The 20,256-nt window shown below is 47.8% G+C and overlaps 1 protein-coding gene across 1 annotated transcript in view; it reads right to left on the bottom strand.

Moving 5' to 3' along the window:
• The window catches only part of LOC143766885 (uncharacterized), a 78,647-nt gene that overhangs the window by 5,023 nt on the left and 53,368 nt on the right, over positions 1-20,256 (bottom strand). The window lies entirely within an intron of this gene.

Here is a 20,256-nt window from a genome sequence, read left to right as displayed (position 1 = left end):
GTTGCTCGCATTTACGGCCGGATGGTGGGAAGCACTTATTAAATGCTGCTGTCAAGAGTTTGACAGCGGCATTTAACTAGTTAATAGGCATGGGTGGATTGCAATTCCGCCTGCACCTATTGCGCGCACATTTCAGCTGTTCAAAACAGCTAACATGTCCAGAAGCAGCTGCTACTGCTAAATCCAAGGAGCAGCCCGTTCCACTTAAAACCACCGGGGGGAACTCACAAAAATGCAATTTACAACCACCGGAGGGAGCCCAAGAGCGGAATTCACAACACCTGTGCAGGTGTACTGATTTGCCCTGTTGAGGGCAGCGTAAAGTAGTGCAGGGTGCAGGCACTGGGCATCTCTGACCTTTCCCGCTGCCTGCGCACTGTAGTACTTTGCTCTGCCCTCAACAGGGCAGATAAGTAAGCCTGCACAGAAGCGCGGTGCCAAGGAGACTGTGTGGATGACATAGGGACGCGTCATCCACATGAAGCAACAGGAGAATGACAAAGGACAAAGACCTGCGACATCTCTCGGACCAGACCGCCCTGCTGGTGAGCATAATAAGTAGTGATGAGCGAATATACTCGTTGCTCGAGATATTCTGAGCACGCTCGGGTGACCTCCGAGTATTTGTTAGTGTTCGGAGATTTAGTTTTCATCACGGCAGCTTGATTACATGTGACGATTCCCTAGCAACCAGGCAACCCCCACATGTACTCAGCCTGGCAATTAGCTGTAAATCATTTAGCTGCCACGATAAAAACGAAGTCTCCGAACACTAACAACTACTCGGAGGTCACCCGAGTGTGTTCGGGAAATCTCGAGCAACGAGTATATTCGCTCATCACTAATAATACGTTATTATTCTTCTCTTGCATGTCCGGTTGGGGGCAGCATTATAGAATGCTGTATATCAGCCCTGAAAGGTGACGGCCAAAACTGGTGACAGGGACCAAGCCACAAGAAAGAATATTCAGACAGTTAGGTCCTCTGTATCTTCTCCCCATTTGCTCTCATTGACTCAATTTTTTTTTCCTGTCAGTCACTGACAGCAGGAGAGAAGAAGCCAAAGTATCGTATATACTCGAGTACAAGCCAATCCAAGAATAAGCCAACCCCCCTAATTTTGCCACAAAAAAATGGTAAAACTTAATGACTCAAGTATAAGCCTAGGGTGGGAAATGCAGCAGCTACCGGTAAATTTCAAAAATAAAAATAGATACCAATGAAAGTAAAATTATTTGAGACATCAGTAGGTTAAGTGTTTTTGAATATCCATATTGAGTCTGGAGCCCCATATAATGCTCTATACAGTTCATGATGGGCCCCATAAGATCCTCCATATAAAATATGCCCCATATAATGCTGCACAAAGGTTAATGATGGCCCCATAAGATGATCCATATTAAAATATGCCCCATATAGTGCTGCATAAAAGGTTAATGATGGCCCCATAAGATGCTCCATGGAATAATATGCCGTATATGCTGCTGCTGTGATTTAAAAAAAAAAATGACATACTCACCTCTCGTAACTGGGGAAGAGGTGCCGATGTCCTGAGCAGGCGGGGACACCAATTCGCTGTGGGGGCCAGGTGCCGGTGTCACCGCAGGCTCAGGCCCCCGGCACTTGTGATATTCACCTGACCCCGTTCCACCACCACGCACCGCTCTCTGCAGTCTCTCTGGGTCTCTGCAGTGACTTGTCAGGCAGAGGGGGCGCGCTCACCAAATCATCACGCCCTCTGCCTGAACATCACAGCCAGAGGATGTGGAAAACAGAGCCCGGCGGTGGAAGGGGACAGGTGAATATTGCATGGCTCACCCTCCCCCATCATACTCACCCCCCTTGGCGTGGTCTGCACTTCCCTGGTTTTCTGATGGTCTCCAGTGTGTGCCGGCAGCTTGTTCCTGTGTTCAGTGTTCACTGGTACCGCTCATTAAAGTAATGAATATGCGCTCCACACCAATGGGAGTGGAGGCGCATCCATACTCATTCCTTTAATGAGCGTTACCAGGTGATCGCTGAACACAGGAAGAGCTGCGGGTGCCGGAGACCATCTGAGAAGCAGGAACGTGCAGAGACCGCGCCGGGAGCAGGTGAGTATGATGTGACAGCCGCCACTTCTCCTCCCCCTCCCACGCCGACCCCCTGGGACAATAACTCAAGCATAAGCCGAGAGGAGCACTTTCAGCCAAAAAAAAAATGGGCTGAAAATCTCGGTTTATACAGTATGTTTTTTCTCTGTGCATTTCAGAGTCAATCATACATGGCTGAGAGTACAGCCAGTGTAGCCTGTATCAGCTGTCAGGTTCACTTTAAGGTTTTCTCAGTGCTGCATTGGGAGGTGAGCAGCGTTGAGGACATCAGGTACCTGACAGGACAGATGCATGATTGACAGTTTTGCTTTGATGGCAGAATATCAACCCCTCTCATTCCCTAATCTGGAAGCAAACTGTGCCAGAAAAACCTCTGAACCCATCAAAAAATACAGGATTTCATAAATCAGTGCACACTATCTTTTTTTGTTTATCCCACTGCACAAAAAAAAGTGATTTAAAAATCAAAAGTACCGCAACTTAGTACCAATAAACACTCCAGCTGGTTTCATTAAAAAAAAAAAAACTTTCACCCAAATCTAAACAGCTAGTGGTGAATTTTTGTGTATTTTATTATGTATTGGTTATATAGCGCCATCAGATTCCGCAGCTCTGGGACATTCCGTTTTCACCATCCGTGCATTTTTTTTTATCAGCATCCGTGTGCATGTTTTTTCATTCCGCATGACACATACCACAATATAATGCATTAATCATTAATTACTGATTTGTAAGCTTTACATATGTGAAAAGATAATAGGCCTCAACACGTCCTGCTGTTTCCGGTACTGGAAAACCAGTACAGGTGAGATCGGTGGTCCGTGTCCATGTGCCATCCTTGTGTGCTGTTAGTGTGCTGTCTGTGTATGACATGAAATGCAGAATAGAAATTAAAGAGATAAATAGATACTGTTTTTTCTTTTTTTTTACATATTAATTTAAAAAACGGCGCAGGGTCCCCCTACTTTTTAATACCAGCACAGATAAAGCTGGCCACTTTTATTATCAGGCTGGGACAGTCCAGTGTTATTGGCTGTCCCAACCAAAAGATAGGAGCCCACAGCTGCCCCAAAATTGGCACATCACATCAGATTCGGCAATTCTGGTGTTTTACCCAGTCATCCCAATGCCTTGGTGCGGTGGTAATCGGGGTAATATATAGGTTTTAGTACAGCTATGATTTGTCAACAATCACATCTGCCATCAAGTCCAAGGGTTAGTAATGGAGAGGTGTCAGTCAGACACTCCCATTACTAACCCTGTAAATAAAAATCATTAAACACACACAGAAAAGTCCTTTATTTTAAAATAAAAACCTAGACAACATCTTTCACCTATTATTTCTCCAAAAAACATCTCCACAGGTTCGTTGTAATCAACATGGATGTCTCCAGAGGCTGTGATAAGCGGTGACATCAGTATAGTTACCGTAGTTCACAGCTGGCTGTCACACGCTGTCATCTACGGATCACACAGAGGTTACCGGAAAGAAATATATCTTGGTACCGTGTTAGCCAGTAGATAGAAAAATATTTGGTTGATACCTTTTAATGGCTAACTGAAAAGGTTACCGTGAGAATCATCACCTGTGACTTGTGATAACCTTACTGACGTCACCGCTCATTACTGCCCCTGGTTATCACACTACTGTGTGTTCCAGCAGCCGTGGTGAGCGGTGACATCAGTATGGTTACCGCAGTTCACAGCTGCTGCTCACATGCTGTCATCTACAGATCACACAGAAGTTACCGTGAGAATCGCCGGCTGTGACCTGTGATAACCTTACTGACGTCACCGCTTGTTACTGCTGCTGATTCTCACACTACTCTCAGTGTGTTCCAGCAGCCGTCGTGAGCGGCAGTAATGTCACTGATGTCACTGCTCCTTACTGCTGCTGGTTCTCACATTACTCTGTGTGTTCCAGCAGCCGTGGTGAGCGGTGACATCAGTATGGTTACCGCAGTTCACAGCTGCTGCTCACATGCTGTCATCTACGGATCACACAGAGGTTACCGTGAGAATCACCGGATGTGACCTGTGATAACCTTACTGATGTCACCGCTCGTTACTGCTGCTGGTTCTCACATTACTCTGTGTGTTCCAGCAGCCGTGTTGAGCGGTGACATCAGTATGGTTACCGCAGTTCACAGCTGCTGCTCACATGCTGTGATCTACGGATCACACAGAGGTTACCGTGAGAATCGCCAGCCGTGACCTGTGATAACCTTACTGACGTCACTGCTCGTTACTGCTGCTGATTCTCACACTACTCTCAGTGTGTTCCAGCAGCCGTGGTGAGCGGCGGTAATGTTACTGATGTCACCGCTCCTCACATCATCCAGATGCAGCAGAGTTGAGGATCGTTGTGAGACATCAATGTGGATTAAAACGTACCTGCAGAGGGGTTTTTGGGAAAATAAATAGGTGAAAGATGGTGTTTTTTTTTTAAATAAAGGACTTTTCTGTGTGTGCTTTCATGATTTTAACTTACAGGGTTAGTAAGGGGGGTGTCTGACTAACACCTCTCCATTACTAGCCTCAGGGCTTGATTGCATATGTGATTTTTGACAAATCACAGCTGTAATCAACACTATATATTAACCCGATTGCCACCACAGCAGGGCATCAGGATGAGCTGGGTAAAGCGCCAGAATAGGCGAATCTAACCTGATGCGTCAATTCTGTGGAGGCTGTGGGCTTCTCTTTTTTGGCTCAGAACGGGCAAATAACCATGGACCGTCCCGGCCCGTCTGTTTTATCTGCACAGGTTTTAAAATATAAGGGGGACCCCACGCCGTTTTTTTTCATTTAATAATTTATTTAATGCACGCTATTCCCAGGTGCTGACTACAACTGTCATCAGCATTGCTGATCGCAGGGAGACCAGGCAAGGATGATGACAGTTGTAGTTAGCACCCGGCACCTGGGAATAGCGCTAACTGTATTGCTTTTTCCAGCTGCCAAAGCATTTAATTCTGGTATGTGTAATGATTTTTGGGGTTGATGTCAGCTGTGTAATGTTAGCTGCCATCAATCCCTGATGTAAGTGAAGCGATGGCCCGGGGACCACCACGGTGCAGGAAGACTACTGTACACAAGACGAGGTGCGAACAACAAAGGATGGATTTATTGGGAGACAGGGAATGGAAGGGACATGGAAAGTGCAAACAGGGATTTACAATAGCACAAGATAATGCACATGAATCAACTGGTCTGTAAGATAGCACAGTGCTTAAGCAATCGCAAACTCAGAATCTATCTCACCAGCAACTTTACACAATAAAACATTTATAGATGCTACTCTGCATATAACCTTCCTGTCCTGTACTACGCAGGCCGCACGGCTGCCGTGCTCTTACTACTGAAGCCTGCACTAGGCCCTAACTGTTGCGCCAGGCAGGAACAGACTCACGGTGATGTTGGAGACACAGGTACAGTCCCAGGGGGCCCCAGAAGTCCACAACGGTGGTGCGCACGGATTTCTATCGGCTCTGCAAAGTGTGGTCTTCTCCTTGCTCCTGGAAACCGTAAGTCCCCTTCCAAGTATCTTCGTGGCTTCACAAACCAGCGCAGAACAGCCACCCTTTGCTGTAACCGGGAGAGTCTATTTGACAAATGCAGTACGTCTCAGACTGTGTAATCTTTCTCGCAGCCTAATGGCCCCGTCTCACATAGCGATTTACCAATGATCACGACCATCGATACGACCTGGCCGTGATCGTTGGTAAGTCGTTGTGTGGTCGCTGGGGAGCTGTCACACAGACAGCTCTCTCCAGCGACCAACGATCAGGGGAACGACTTCGGCATCGTTGAAACTGTCTTCAACGATGCCGAAGTCCCCCTGCAGCACCCGGGTAACCAGGGTAAACATCGGGTTACTAAGCGCAGGGCCGCGCTTAGTAACCCGATGTTTACCCTGGTTTCCAAAAAAAACAAACAGTACATACTCGCCTTCTGATGTCTGTCAGGTCCCTTGCCGTCTGCTTCCCGCTCTGACTGAGTGCCGCCATACAGTGAGAGCAGAGCGCAGCGGTGACGTCACTGCTGTGCTGTGCTCTCACTTTACGGCCGTCAGTCAGTCAGAGCAGGAAGCAGACGGCAAGGGACTTGACGGACACCGAATGGCGAGTATGTACTGTTTTTTTTTTTACATTTACGCTGGTAACCAGGGTAAACATCGGGTTACTAAGCGCGGCCCTGCGCTTAGTAACCCGATGTTTACCCTGGTTACCAGTGAAGAAATCGCTGGATCAGTGTCACACACACCGATTCAGCGATGTCAGCGGGACCTCAACGACCAAAAAAAGGTCCAGGCCATTCCGACACGACCAGCGATCTCACAGCAGGGGCCTGATCGCTGGTACGTGTCACACATAGCGAGATCGCTACTGAAGTTGCTGTTGCGTCACAAAACTTGTGACTCAGCAGCGATCTCGCTAGCGATCTCGCTATGTGAGACGGGGCCTTAAGACTCTTTCTTGCAGACAGAACAGCAGCACACAGTTCTCTCTCTCTACTTTTCTAGTAGCTTCTTCCTCTCACGCTGCTTCAGCTCCATCCTTTACACAACACCGACCAGTTCATAGCAAACCCAAGAGCAGGGGAGAACAGCAGAACATACCATCACATCAGACAAGGGGATGCAGCCTCTTAAAGTGACAGCGTGTTTCTTATTATCCACAACAGCACCACCCTCTTACATGCCTTCCTTCTTAATGATGGTCGTCCTCGGCCATCACAGCCTCAGGGTGAAAGTGCAATGGAGGAGGCAACAAAGATGTACATACAGACAGAGCACACTGTTCTACATATCGGACTGAGATCTCCGAAGCTCTTGGCTGTCAGGCAAGGCTTGACTTTCTTCCAGAGGAACACTTGTTGTAGGGGACATTGTGTGCTCTTGTCTGATTTCATCCTCACATGGCGGTACTGGTACATCCATGAGATTACTGTCTCTGGGCGGCTGGGGACCCCCTACTGTGTCAGGGACGGTCCACCACTCATCATCGATTTGGACATCAGGCATAACAGACTCAGGAAGTGGAGTGGCGCCTCCAGGCGACAATGGTCTAGGACAGACCTCAGACTGGCAAGGCCGCAACATATTTGTGTGAAGTACTCTAGGGGTGGATTCCCCATTTTCAATCTGTACTTTGTAGACAGGGCCGTTAGCATACACTCGCTCGATAATCTTGTACGGCTGTACTTCCCATCTCTCACTTAGTTTTCCCTTGGGGCGTTTCTCTCTGACCAATACCCGGTCTCCAGGTTGGAGCGGTAACTCTTGAGTCGGTTTGCGAGCCATATGTTCTTTTGCTTGCAGTTGCTGACCCGCCAACCGCAGTATCGTTTGCAAACGTTGCCGATGCTCTTTCACCCATGAGGTGACATTTCGCTCCAGCAGCTCCTCTGGCTGTTCCAGGTTCAACTCAATGATCTCTCGTCCAGCTCTTCCAAACAACAGTAGATAGGGGGTATAACCCGTGGTGGAGTGGACCCGATTGTTGTAGGTCCAGACCAATTCTGGCAGATAGTCTGGCCAACACACCTTCTTATCTTCCTCCAAGGTTCTCAGCATCTGGAGCAAGGTTCTGTTGAAGCGTTCGCAAGCTCCATTGCCTTGCGGGTGATAAGGAGTGGTCCGGGACCGCTCGATGCCATACATGCGATACAATTCTTCCATCACCTTGCCTTGGAAACATGCGCCTTGATCGGAGTGGATGCGCTTTGGGCACCCATACACCCGGATGAAGTCTTGACAGATGGCTCGCGCCGCCGATTCCGCAGTCTGGTCTCTAGTCGGAGTGACTACTGTGAACTTAAGGTACCGTCACACTAAGCGACGCTGCAGCGATAGCGACAGCGATGCCGATCGCTGCAGCGTCGCTGTGTGGTCGCTGGAGAGCTGTCACACAGACCGCTCTCCAGCGACCAACGATGCCGAGGTCCCCGGGTAACCAGTGTAAACATCGGGTTGCTAAGCGCAGGGCCGCGCTTAGTAACCCGATGTTTACCCTGGTTACCAGCGTAAAATGTAAGTACATACTTACATGCGTCCCCCGGCGTCCGCTTCCTGTAATGACTGAGCGCCGGCAGTAGCAGGGCACAGCGGTGACGTCACCGCTGTGCTGTGCTTTCACTTTCAATTTGCGGCGCTCAGTCAGTGGACGCCGGGGGACGCCGGGGGAAGCATGTGAGTATGTAGTGTTTGGTTTTTTTTACATTTTACGCTGGTAACCAGGGTAAACATCGGGTTACTAAGCGCGGCCCTGCGCTTAGTAACCCGATGTTTACCCTGGTTACCAGTGTAAAATATCGCTGGTATGGTTGCTTTTGCTGTCAAACACGGCGATACACGGCGACCTAGCGACCAAATAATGTGCAGACCTTCTAGCAGCGACCAGCAATTTCACAGCGGGATTCTGATCGCTGCTGCGTGTCAAATACAGCGATATCGCTCCCTAGGACGCTGCAACGTCACAGATCGCTGGCGACGTTGCTTAGTGTGACGGTACCTTTAGAGAAATGATCGGTCATCACCAAACAATATTGCAGCCCCCGGGCCGAGTGTCCTACGAGGAGGTAGTCGATCATCAAGACTTCCAGCGGCTCCTTAGTTTGTATGGTCTGGATGGGTGCCCTCTGTTCAGTACTCTTAATGAGGTCACATACTCGACACTGCCGGCAAACCTCTTCCACCACCGGGGGCAATACACATACCGCTGCAACCATTGGTAGGTCTTTGTGGGGCCGAAGTGCGCTCCGAATTCATGGGCTTCTTTAGCTACTTCTTGAGCCATTCTTCCAGGGATGACCACTTGCCACCTTGCTTCTATATCCTTTGGCTGTTGCCTCTTACTATATAGTACTGACTCTCGCATTTCCAGTCTTTCCCACTGGTGCAACACACTCCTCGTTTCAGAATCCAGATTATCTCTCTCCTGTTTGCCAGGCTTCCGCTTTTGCGTTACCCACCATTTCATCTGTCTCAGCCCTTCGTCTTCATCCTGAACGTGCCCCCATTCTTCATTGGTTCTCCCCAGGGACCGAGGTAATGCGCAGGCCTCCCTTCTTGACTGGGCCACAACCATTGGGGTCTTGAACTTGTTGAAGTCTGGGGTTTCCTCCTCTTCGAGTTGCTCATCAAGATCCCCCACTGGTGTCTCCACCGGCACTCTTGACAGCCCATCCGCATTTGCGTTTTCGGTAGCAGAGCGATAGCGGATGGTGAAGTCGAACTTGGCCAGGCGAGCCATCCACCGTTGTTCTAAGGCCCCTAGTTTAGCATTCTCAAGGTGGGCCAGGGGATTATTGTCTGTTCGAACTTAGATTTTTGTACCTGTCAGGAAGCCTGCAAACTTTTCCGTCATGGCCCACACCAGGGCCAGGAGCTCTAACCGGAAGGAGCTGTAATTGTGAGGGTTCCTTTCGCTGTCTCGCAGGGACCTGCTAGCATACCCGATAACTCTCTCGTGTCCATCCTGTATCTGAGAAAGTACTGCACCGAGTCCATGAAGACTACCATCGGTGTACAACAGGAACGGTTGGTCGAAGTCTGCGTAGGCCAAAATCGGGGCCGAAGTAAGGGCAGTCTTTATAGCCTGGAAGGCCTCGTGTGGTCCCTGCACCCAGGGGATGCGCTGGGTCTTCGGCACTCCAGCGGTCCCCCTCAGCAACTCGTTGAGAGGGCCGGCCAACTTCGCGAAGTCTTTAACAAACCGGCGGTAGTACCCCGCGAGTCCCAGGAAGGCCTGGAGTTCTCTCACTGTTTGAGGGACAGGCCACTTGTGGATAGCAGCCACTTTTTCTGGCGAGGGTAGAACTCCATCTTGTGACACTATGTGACCTAGGTACTCGATCTCCCTCTTGAAGAGGTGGCATTTTTTTGGCTTTAACTTCAGGTTATGAGCACGCAATCTTCCGAGTACCTGTCCAAGTCGGGCAAGGTGGTCTTCAAAAGAGGATGAAAACACAATGATGTCATCCAGATAGATCAGGGTAGCCTCGAAATTTAGATCTCCCAAACACTTCTCCATCAGCCGTTGAAAGGTGCTTGGGGCATTGGAGAGCCCGAAGGGCATCCGGTTAAACTCGAACAGTCCCATAGGGAGGATGAAGGCGGTTTTCTCTCTGTCTTTCTCTGCCACGGCTACTTGCCAATATCCGCTTGCTAGGTCCAGGGTGGAGAAGTACTTGGCTTTCCCCAATGCTGTCAAGGATTCCTCGATGCGGGGCAACGGATACGAGTCTCGAACAGTGCAGGCATTGAGTTTCCTGTAATCCACACAGAACCGGATGGTCCCATCCTTCTTCTTGACGAGCACCACCGGGGCTGCCCAAGGGCTCTGGCTACTCTGCACCACTCCTGAATCCAGCATCTGCCGCAGTAATGTTTTCACCTCTTGGTACATCTTGGGCGGGATCTGCCGGTATCGTTCTCGAATTGGACGAGCTTCCCCAGTCGGGATTTCATGCGTGATGGCTTCAGTACAGCCGAAATCTTCGGCGTGACGGGCAAATGCGGCCTGATTTTCCCACAGCATAGTTTCTATTGCTTGCACTTGCTCAGGGTCCATAGCCTTCACATCCACTTCCATCTGCTCAAGGATGACCCGTCCACTCCACTCCGGGGATGGTGTCTCTTTGCCTCCCGCAGCAACTGCTAGGGTCCACCCCACGCCTTCTTTCGGTGATAAAGACATCTCCTTCTGACTCACCACTTCACCCTTATGTAGGTACACCAGGGCCAGATCTGTCCCTCGTGGCAAGGTGACCTCCCTGGGGCTCACATTCAAAGCTCTTATGGGGACATGTCCTCGCTGGACCACAGCTATCGTACGAGCTATCATGACTTCTTGATCCACTCCGCCGCCTACCACAGGCTGAACAACCACTTCCAACCCATCAAGGTTGCGGTGAGTCCCCACTGGAAGGTACACTATAGTTTCTCGCTCGGGAGGTAGGATTACAGGTTCTTTCCCAGGAGCCCGGATGACTCCTACCGTCTGATAAGATGGCACACTCTTCTGCGTCCCACAGACGCGGATCAGTCGTTGAAGGGCCTCCTGAGTAGGCTTATGTGGGGTAGCCTGCTTCCAATATCCAGGTCCCTGTTTGGTAAACATAATCTGATCGAGTTCACGTAGAATATTCATCCCCAGTACTACAGGCACATCTTTCTTGACAGGCTCAGGGACTAGTAGGATCCCTTTTCTTCCAACTACTTGTCCACAGATTCGAATATTCATCCACATGACCCCTGTGACCGGAATCGGTTGTTGGTTGGCAGCAAATAAGCGAATCAATGTCTCTTTTTCTGGCTTGGCCAGGTTCTGGAAATTCTGCCTGAAGTACGCTTCTGACGACGTTGTCACTTGTGACCCGGTATCTACCAAGCAATCCACCAGAACTCCTTCAAATTCAGCACGTAGGATGGGGCTCCCAGCGATCAAGTGTTCATTATGATATGGAGCGGCCTCTCTTCTCGCCTCCCCCGCAGAGTGCCGCACTACTGCGGGGGTTGGTAGTTTAATGGCGGCTTCCACTGGCCTTGAGTATAGTTCCGACAGTCTCTGGCAAGGTGCCCCCATCCTCCACACTCCCAGCATTGCATGCCTCCTCCTCGCCGAGGGGTACTTCGAGCCTGTCCTCGTGCCGCCGATGCCCGACGGGAGGGGGCTTGTTCCCACTGATCCCTTGTCAATCGGGCCGAAGAATGGTTGCATGAGTATGGTGGGTCAGTCTCTTGAAGTTCCCCCACTCTCCGCTCCATCTGGGTCAGTTTCTCTTGCACGTTAACAAGGGACCGCTGCAAGTCTTGCACTACCTGGACCAGCACTTCTTGATGGTTTGGGTCCCCTCTGGAATTGGTGCCCTGGACACGCATCACTCCAGACGCATAGCTTTCTTCTTTACTTCGGGCCACTGTTTCCGCCAAAACTTGACGAAACGTAAGGGCTGGATCTGCCTGGACCCGTTCTGACAGTGCTTGCCTCAAGGATGTGCTGTGTAGTCCCAGAATGAATTGCTCCCAGAGTATCCGGTCTTTAGAGCCCATGCTGCCAAATCCATCTGCCTCCTTTCTCTGTACCTCTTTGAACACTTCTTGCAGTGCTGTTGCATACTGAGAAATTCCTTCTTCTTCCCGCTGCAGCTTAGAGAAAAATTTGGCGCGAAGATGTCCCGCGCTAGCAGTCTCGCCGTAGATCTCTTCCAGGAACTTCACTAGCTCCTTCAGGGTACTGCGGGTGAGTTCTGGTTGTAGGCAGACGTTTCTGCGGGCTTCCCCCTCTAGGGCAGTTAAAGCAATGTCCACTTCAAGGTCTGGGCTTATGTTATAAATCTTCAGGGTGCATTGCAGCCGGGACACCCAGTCAGACAGTGGCATATTCTTGCCGTCAAATTTTGGGAGCACACTAAATATGGTGCCCATAGGGAGTGTCCTTGCAGGGGTTCCACCAATGCCCACAGCATCCCCATTAATGTTAGCATTCCCACCATTGCTGTCTGCTGCCTCCATCTTGATGACAGTACCCTGCTTGCAGCGCCACTTGAAGCGATGGCCCAGGGACCACCACGGTGCAGGAAGACTACTGTACACAAGACGAGGTGCGAACAACAAAGGATGGATTTATTGGGAGACAGGGAATGGAAGGGACATGGAAAGTGCAAACAGAGATTTACAATAGCACAAGATAATGCACATGAATCAACTGGTCTGTAAGATAGCACAGTGCTTAAGCAATCGCAAACTCAGAATCTATCTCACCAGCAACTTTACACAATAAAACATTTATAGATGCTACTCTGCATATAACCTTCCTGGCCTGTACTACGCAGGCCGCATGGCTGCCGTGCTCTTACTACTGAAGCCTGCACTAGGCCCTAACTGTTGCACCAGGCAGGAACAGACTCACGGTGATGTTGGAGACACAGGTACAGTCCCAGGGGGCCCCAGAAGTCCACAACGGTGGTGCGCACGGATTTCTATCGGCTCTGCAAAGTGTGGTCTTCTCCTTGCTCCTGGAAACCGTAAGTCCCCTTCCAAGTATCTTCTTGGCTTCACAAACAGCGCAGAACAGCCACCCTTTGCTGTAACCGGGAGAGTCTATTTGACAAACGCAGTACGTCTCAGACTGTGTAATCTTTCTCGCAGCCTAAGAGTCTTTCTTGCAGACAGAACAGCAGCATACAGTTCTCTCTCTCTTCTTTTCTAGTAGCTTCTTCCTCTCACGCTGCTTCAGCTCCACCCCTTACACAACACTGACCAGTTCATAGCAAACCCAAGAGCAGGGGAGAACAGCAGAACATACCATCACATCAGACAAGGGGATGCAGCCTCTTAAAGTGACAGCGTGTTTCTTATTATCCACAACAGCACCACCCTCTTACATAAGTAATGGAGAGGTGTCTATCAGACACCCCCACTACTAGCCCAGACCTGGCAAGACCCAGCGACAGTGAAGAGCGGAGATGTTAGTAACATTACCGCTCTTCACAGTCGCCAAGCGCAATGCAAGACCCAGAATATCTGAAGAGCGGTGACGTTACTGAGTAACTGATGTCACCGCTCTTCAGAGTCACCGTGTCTCGTGCTGCGCAGCAGAACCGAAAGTGGCTGTAGGCAAAGGTTATGGAGCGTCAGAATGAGGTCGTCTCAATCCCTGGACTACGTTGGATTTGGTGAACTGTGGAGGACCGGCGTGGGATTTTTTTCCTTTTTGAATAAAGTGGTGAACAAGAGAATATCTTAAGGAGTGTTTATTTAACTAAAGTATTTTTTTTGTGTTTTTTTTTTATTACTGGGTTAGTAATGGGGGTGTCTGATAGATTCCTCTCCATTACTAAAACCAGGGCTTGATGCCATCTGTATTTTTGGACAATTCACAGCTGACATCGACATCAGCTACCATTAACTTGATTGCCACCGCACCAGGGCAATCGGAAAGAGACAGGCTGCCGTCACACTAGCAGTATTTGGTCAGTATTTTACATCAGTATTTGTAAGCCAAAACCAGGAGTGGTTGATAAATGCAGAAGTGGTGCATATGTTTCTATTATACTTTTCCTCTATTTGTTCCACTCCTGGTTTTGGCTTACAATCACTGTAAAACACTGACCAAATACTGCTAGCGTGATGGCAGCCTCAAAGTGAAGCTGTGATTATATGTTATATAGTCATGCTACACTCACCTCACTTCTTGTAACTTACAAGTGTACAAAGACATTATAAGGCCCCGTCACACACAGCGACGCTGCAGCGATACAGACAACGATGCTGATCGCTGCAGCATCGCTGTTTAGTCGCTGTGTGGTCGCTGGGGAGCTGTCACACAGACCGCTCTCCAGCGACCAACGATGCCGAGGTCCCCGGGTAACCAGGGTAAACAACGGGTTGCTAAGCGCAGGGCCGCGCTTAGTAACCCGATGTTTACCCTGGTTACCAGTGTAAAATGTAAAATAACAAACAGTACATACTCACCTTCGCGTCCCCCGGCGTCTGCTTCCTGCACTGACTGAGCGCCGGCCCTAACAGCAGAGCGGTGACGTCACTGCTGTGCTGTGCTTTCACTTTACAGCTGGCAGTCAGTCAGTGTGGGAAGCAGACGGCAAGGGACCTGACGGACACTGGAATGTGAGTATGTACTGTTTTTTTTTTTTTACATTTACGATGGTAACCAGGGTAAACATCGGGTTACTAAGCGCGGCCCTGTGCTTAGTAACCCGATGTTTACCCTGGTTACCAGTGAAGACATCACTGAATCCGTGTCACACACACCGATTCAGCGATGTCAGCGGGACCTCAACGACCAAAAAAAGGTCCAGGCCATTCCGACACGACCAGCGATCTCACAGCAGGGGCCTGATCGCTGGTACGTGTCACACATAGCGAGATCGCTACTGAGGTCGCTGTTGCGTCACAAAACTTGTGACTCAGCAGCGATCTCGCTAGCGATCTCGATATGTGAGACGGGGCCTATACAGTCACCATGTGACAAGTGGGCCTGTGTAACTTCAAATGCCAGGGCTGAATTTTAGTCCCAGTCCGTCCCTACAGGCCACTCACTGATTCCAATATTGTAGACACCTGTGATGCTAGTTAGTGGACACACCGAGATTTAACATGTCCCTTTCGTCACATTATTTTCAGGGGTCCCATCATTTCTGTCCAGACTTATTTCACGAGTTTTATTTTATTTTTTAATTCAGTGCAAGCATGGTTGAACAGCAATGTCTGACTTTCATTTGTTCATTTCAATAGATTTATTTATATTACTTTTTTCAGATTCAAGTTATTTCTATCACAATTGTGGGTTTTTCTGTCATTAAACGAGGGGTACCAACAATATGGATAACATATGTATAGATTATAACCCTCAGTGAATTAATTTATAAAATGGAATCACTTTATGGGGATTTAGACTCTTCTGGTTTTCTGTCATTTAATCATATTAGGGTTTCTGCATATGGTGTGTCCAATCTCATCTGGGATCTGTTCCTGCTGTCCAGCTGGAGTAATCTGCTCCCTACTTCAGCCAATTGGAAAGTACCACACCCTACTAAAGCTCAAACCACATGGCCGGAATCTGCCAGAAACAGCGTTGATCTCCTCTGGTTCAGTCCTCTGTGCTCAGCTTGTGGCTTGTGTATTTGTTTCCTGTTGTGACCGTGGCTCGATTACTGACTACTCGTGTCTTCTGATCCTGTATTCTGTCATTCTGGTTCTGACCCAGCTACCTGACTATTCTTCTTGCCATCTGATACCACAGTATAGCAGGTAACTCCATGGTCCAAGCCTAGGGGTCCCAGTGTAAGTCCAGATCCATGTAATGAGGTTAAAGGGCAATGAGCAAGGCAATCCTTGGGATATGGAAAGCAGAGAGGATAGTGCCAAGCATGTTCATGGTGGATATATTTTGAGCTGCCAGTTGACCATGAACAGTGCTCCCAATACATTGTGTCTGCAAACTATTCCAGCTAGATCTGCATTCAAACAGCTAAATGGCGCTCCTTCCCTTCTGAACACTGCCGTGTGCCCAGAGAGTAGCGCACAATCGTATGTAGGGTATTGTGAGAAGCTGGAAAATAATTTGTAAGATCCATTTGTTTTCTATTATCCTTTGTGAATAATTCCAAAGTTATCACCACATAAAGTGACACACGTCAGATTGTTAAAATGGGGCCTGATTAAGAACACAAAACTGGCTGCGGGAAGAGGATAAATCAGAGGATTCTGGACACTACTGTAATCAAAAACTGACTATAGACAATAACATCTACTGAAATGCTCAAACTGAACAGTCTCCATCAGTAATAAATGAGGAGCTAGTGGTGAAACCTCTCTGGGGTAATTAGAGCACGGGGCTCGGTGACTTCACAATCTAAACTATCGGAAGCTCCAATATTTTCTGTCAGATGAGTTTCAAGAAGAAATATTACAGATTTAAAGAGAACTGTGTATAATAGTGCAGAGCGGAGATGTCTTAAAGGGAACCTGTCAGCAGGATTGTGCTCAGTGACTACAGACACTGTCAGGTCGGTGCCGTTATACGGATTACACCGATACCTGGTGATGAAATCCGTCTTGTGGTTGTTGTTTAATCTATTTGTAGTTTTCAGTTAATGAGATTCTCGTGCTCTGGGGTGGGGCTGTGGGCGGGGCTTTATGTGGTGCTCTGGGGCGGGGATGTGGGCGGGGCTTTATGTGGTGATCTGGTTACATATTCATCTGTATTGGCCTATGACAGGTTGCTGATCCCTCGCTGACCTGCCCCCCATTTTTACATAATGCATATAATAACATTGATATTATTGTTGATAGTGCCTATAATATTGTGGCTATTTTGAGGCTTAGAAAAAAAATTACATCCAGCAAAATGTCACCGGCGATGGCGGCACCTGCGAGGTAGCATCTATAAGTAAGAGATAGATGCTACTGGACAGGTGCCGCTGGTGACATTTTGCTGGATGTAATTTTCTTTCTAAGCCTCCCAATAGCCACAATATTATAGGCATTATCACCAATAATATCAACACTATTATATACATTATGTAATAATGGGGGGCAGGTCAGTGAGGGATCAGTGTCCTGTCATAAGCCAATACAGATGAATATGTAATCAGAGCAGCACATAAAGCCCCGCCCACAGCCCCGCCCCAGAGCACCACATAAAGCCCGACCCACAGCCCCGCCCCAGAGCACCACATAAAGTCCGACCCACAGCCCCGCCCCAGAGCACGAGAATCTCATTAACTGAAAACTACAAATACTGATTAAACAACAGTAAATCAGAGTTGCATTCATTTATGGTGAATTGTTGGAGCTACTACACTGTGTGCAGAATTATTAGGCAAGTTGTATTTTGATCACATGATCCTTTTTATACATGTTGTCCTACTCCAAGCTGTTCAGGCTTGAGAGCCAACTACCAATTAAGTAAATCAGGTGATGTGCATCTCTGTAATGAGGAGGGGTGTTGCCTAATGACATCAAAACCCTATATAAGGTGTGCTTAATTATTAGGCAACTTCCTTTCCTTTGGCAAAATGGGTCAGGAGATTTGACGGGCTATGAAAAGTTCAAAATTGTGAGATGTCTTGCAGAGGGATGCAGCAGTCTTGAAATTGCCAAACTTTTGAAGCGTGATCACAGAACAATCAAGTGTTTCATGGCAAATAGCCAACAGGGTCGCAAGAAGCGTGTTGGGCAAAAAAGGCGCAAAATAACTGCCCATGAATTGAGGAAAATCAAGCGTGAAGCTGCCAAGATGCCATTTGCCACCAATTTTGCCATATTTCAGAGCTGCAACGTTACTGGAGTAACAAAAAGCACAAGGTGTGCGATACTCAGGGACATGGCCAAGGTAAGGAAGGCTGAAAAACGACCAACTTTGAACAAGAAACATAAGATAAAACGTCAAGACTGGGCCAAGAAATATCTTAAGACTGAATTTTCAAAGGTTTTATGGACTGATGAAATGAGAGTGATTCTTGATGGGCCAGAGGCTGAATCAGTAAAGGGCAGAGAGCTCCACTCCGACTTAGACGCCAGCAAGGTGGAGGTGGGGGACTGGTATGGGCTGGTATCATCAAAGATGAACTTGTGGGACCTTTTCGGGTTGAGGATGAAGTGAAGCTCAACTTCCAGACCTACTGATAGTTTCTGGAAGACAACTTCTTCAAGCAGTGGTACAGGGAGAAGTCGGTATTGTTCAAGAAAAACATGATTTTCGTGCAGGACAATGCTCCATCACGCGCCTCCAACTACTCCACAGCGTAGCTGGCCAGTAAAGGTCTCAAAGATGAAAAAATAATGACATGGCCCCCTTGTTCACCTCATCTGAACCCCATAGAGAACCTGTGGTCCCTCATAAAATGTGAGATCTACAGGGAGGAAAAACAGTCCACCTCTCGGAGCAGTGTCTGGGAGGCTGTGGTGGCTGCTGCATGCAATGTTCATCGTAAACAGATCAAGCGACTGACAGAATCTATGGATGGAGGCTGCTGAGCGTCATCATAAAGAAAGGGGGCTATATTGGGCACTAATTTTGGGGAGTTTTCTTTTTGCATGTCAGAAATGTTTATTTCTAAATTTTGTGCAGTTATATTGGTTTACCTGGTGAAAATAAACAAGTGAGATAGGAATATATTTGGTTTTTATTAAGTTACCTAATAATTCTGCACAGTAATAGTTACCTGCACAAACAGATATCCTCCTAAGATAGCCAAATCTAAAAATAACCCCACTCCAACTTCCAAAAATATTAAGCTTTAATATTTATGAGTCTTTTGGGTTGATTGAGAACATAGTTGTTGATCAATAATAAAAATAATACTCTAAAATACAACTTGCCTAATAATTCTGCACACAGTGTATTAATCCTGACCAGAAGATTAGAGAAAATAATATCGCTCCCCATTTCAGGAGAGATTGTGCAGTAATCTGAATTTCTTAGGATTAAAAACAATGTAATTTATGAGGTGGAGTGAATCCATGAAACCAGGGCTGGAGCCAACACATCTCCTGCAGGCGGGAATAAATGTATATTACAGCCATCAGCCACGCACAGCTCAGAGATATATCATGGCACCGGTGTGATGGGTTTATGTAGATTATCACAATCCTCTTGAAGTTAGTCAGTTTTAATACTTTCTTCTTTTTTTCTTTTTTATATAGCGCTAACACATTCCACAGGGCTTTACCGTTTTGCACACATTATCACCACTGTCTCCGTTGGGGCTCACAATCTAAATTCCCTATCAGTATGTCTTTGGAATGTGGGAGGAAACCCACGCAAACATGGAGAGAACATACAAACTCTGCAGATGTTGTACTTGGTGGGATTCAAACCCAGGACTCCAGCGCTGCAAGGCTGCAGTGCTAACCACTGTGCCACCGTGCTGCCAATTGAAAAGTCAGGATAAAGGGATTTAATGTTGTCGCTCATAAAAGTGAAGTTTGGCCAGAAAGACTGGACCTGGTCTTGTAGGGACCATATGATCACATTCAGCAGCACAGAAGGGAGAGAAGGGAGATTCATCCGATAAGATCTCAGGGTTCTAGGAAGCCAACAGCATCATTACCCTCCGCTTTCTCTTACCGGCCCATCATTATATTTTTCTTCAAGTGATTTTCTATCTTGTCAGCACATTCTACGTACGCTGTCATTTGGCTTTATAGTTTACAGATCTGGGCAGGTAACGGTCAGCATCTTCTAATGTGAAGGAGAGAATGGCTAATGAAATCAATTATTAAACCTTATATAAGTCAGTTCAGGTATGGTGCACCAAGATGGCATCTGTGTCTTCAGACAACACCCTGGAAAGAATCCTTGGAATGCAGAAGCTAAGATACTGGATACCATATATGGAAGTAAAGTTGAAATGGACCTATCATAGACTGACACTGGCCACTCAGAAGATTGTGTGACACCCATTTCCTGTCTCTTTGTCTTGAGAATAAACTTCAGTTGTGCGCAATCCTTTGCTGAGAAAGGAGTATACTTCTAACTCAGTGCTCGGTGTGACTCTTTAAGTGTGCACTCGGCTTATATTGGGTCAGGTACAAGCAATCATATAGATCTCGTTTTAAGGTATCACCCTCACACTAATACCAGGGGGTAGGTGGATCTACCAGGTTGTAAGTTCTATAGGAAATGGCTTT

The sequence above is a fragment of the Ranitomeya variabilis genome, chromosome 4 (genome assembly GCF_051348905.1).
Source record: "Ranitomeya variabilis isolate aRanVar5 chromosome 4, aRanVar5.hap1, whole genome shotgun sequence".
Classification (NCBI taxonomy): Eukaryota; Metazoa; Chordata; class Amphibia; order Anura; family Dendrobatidae; genus Ranitomeya; species Ranitomeya variabilis.
The sequence above is the reverse complement of the archived record's forward strand: the minus strand, read 5'-3'. Positions and strand labels throughout refer to the sequence as shown.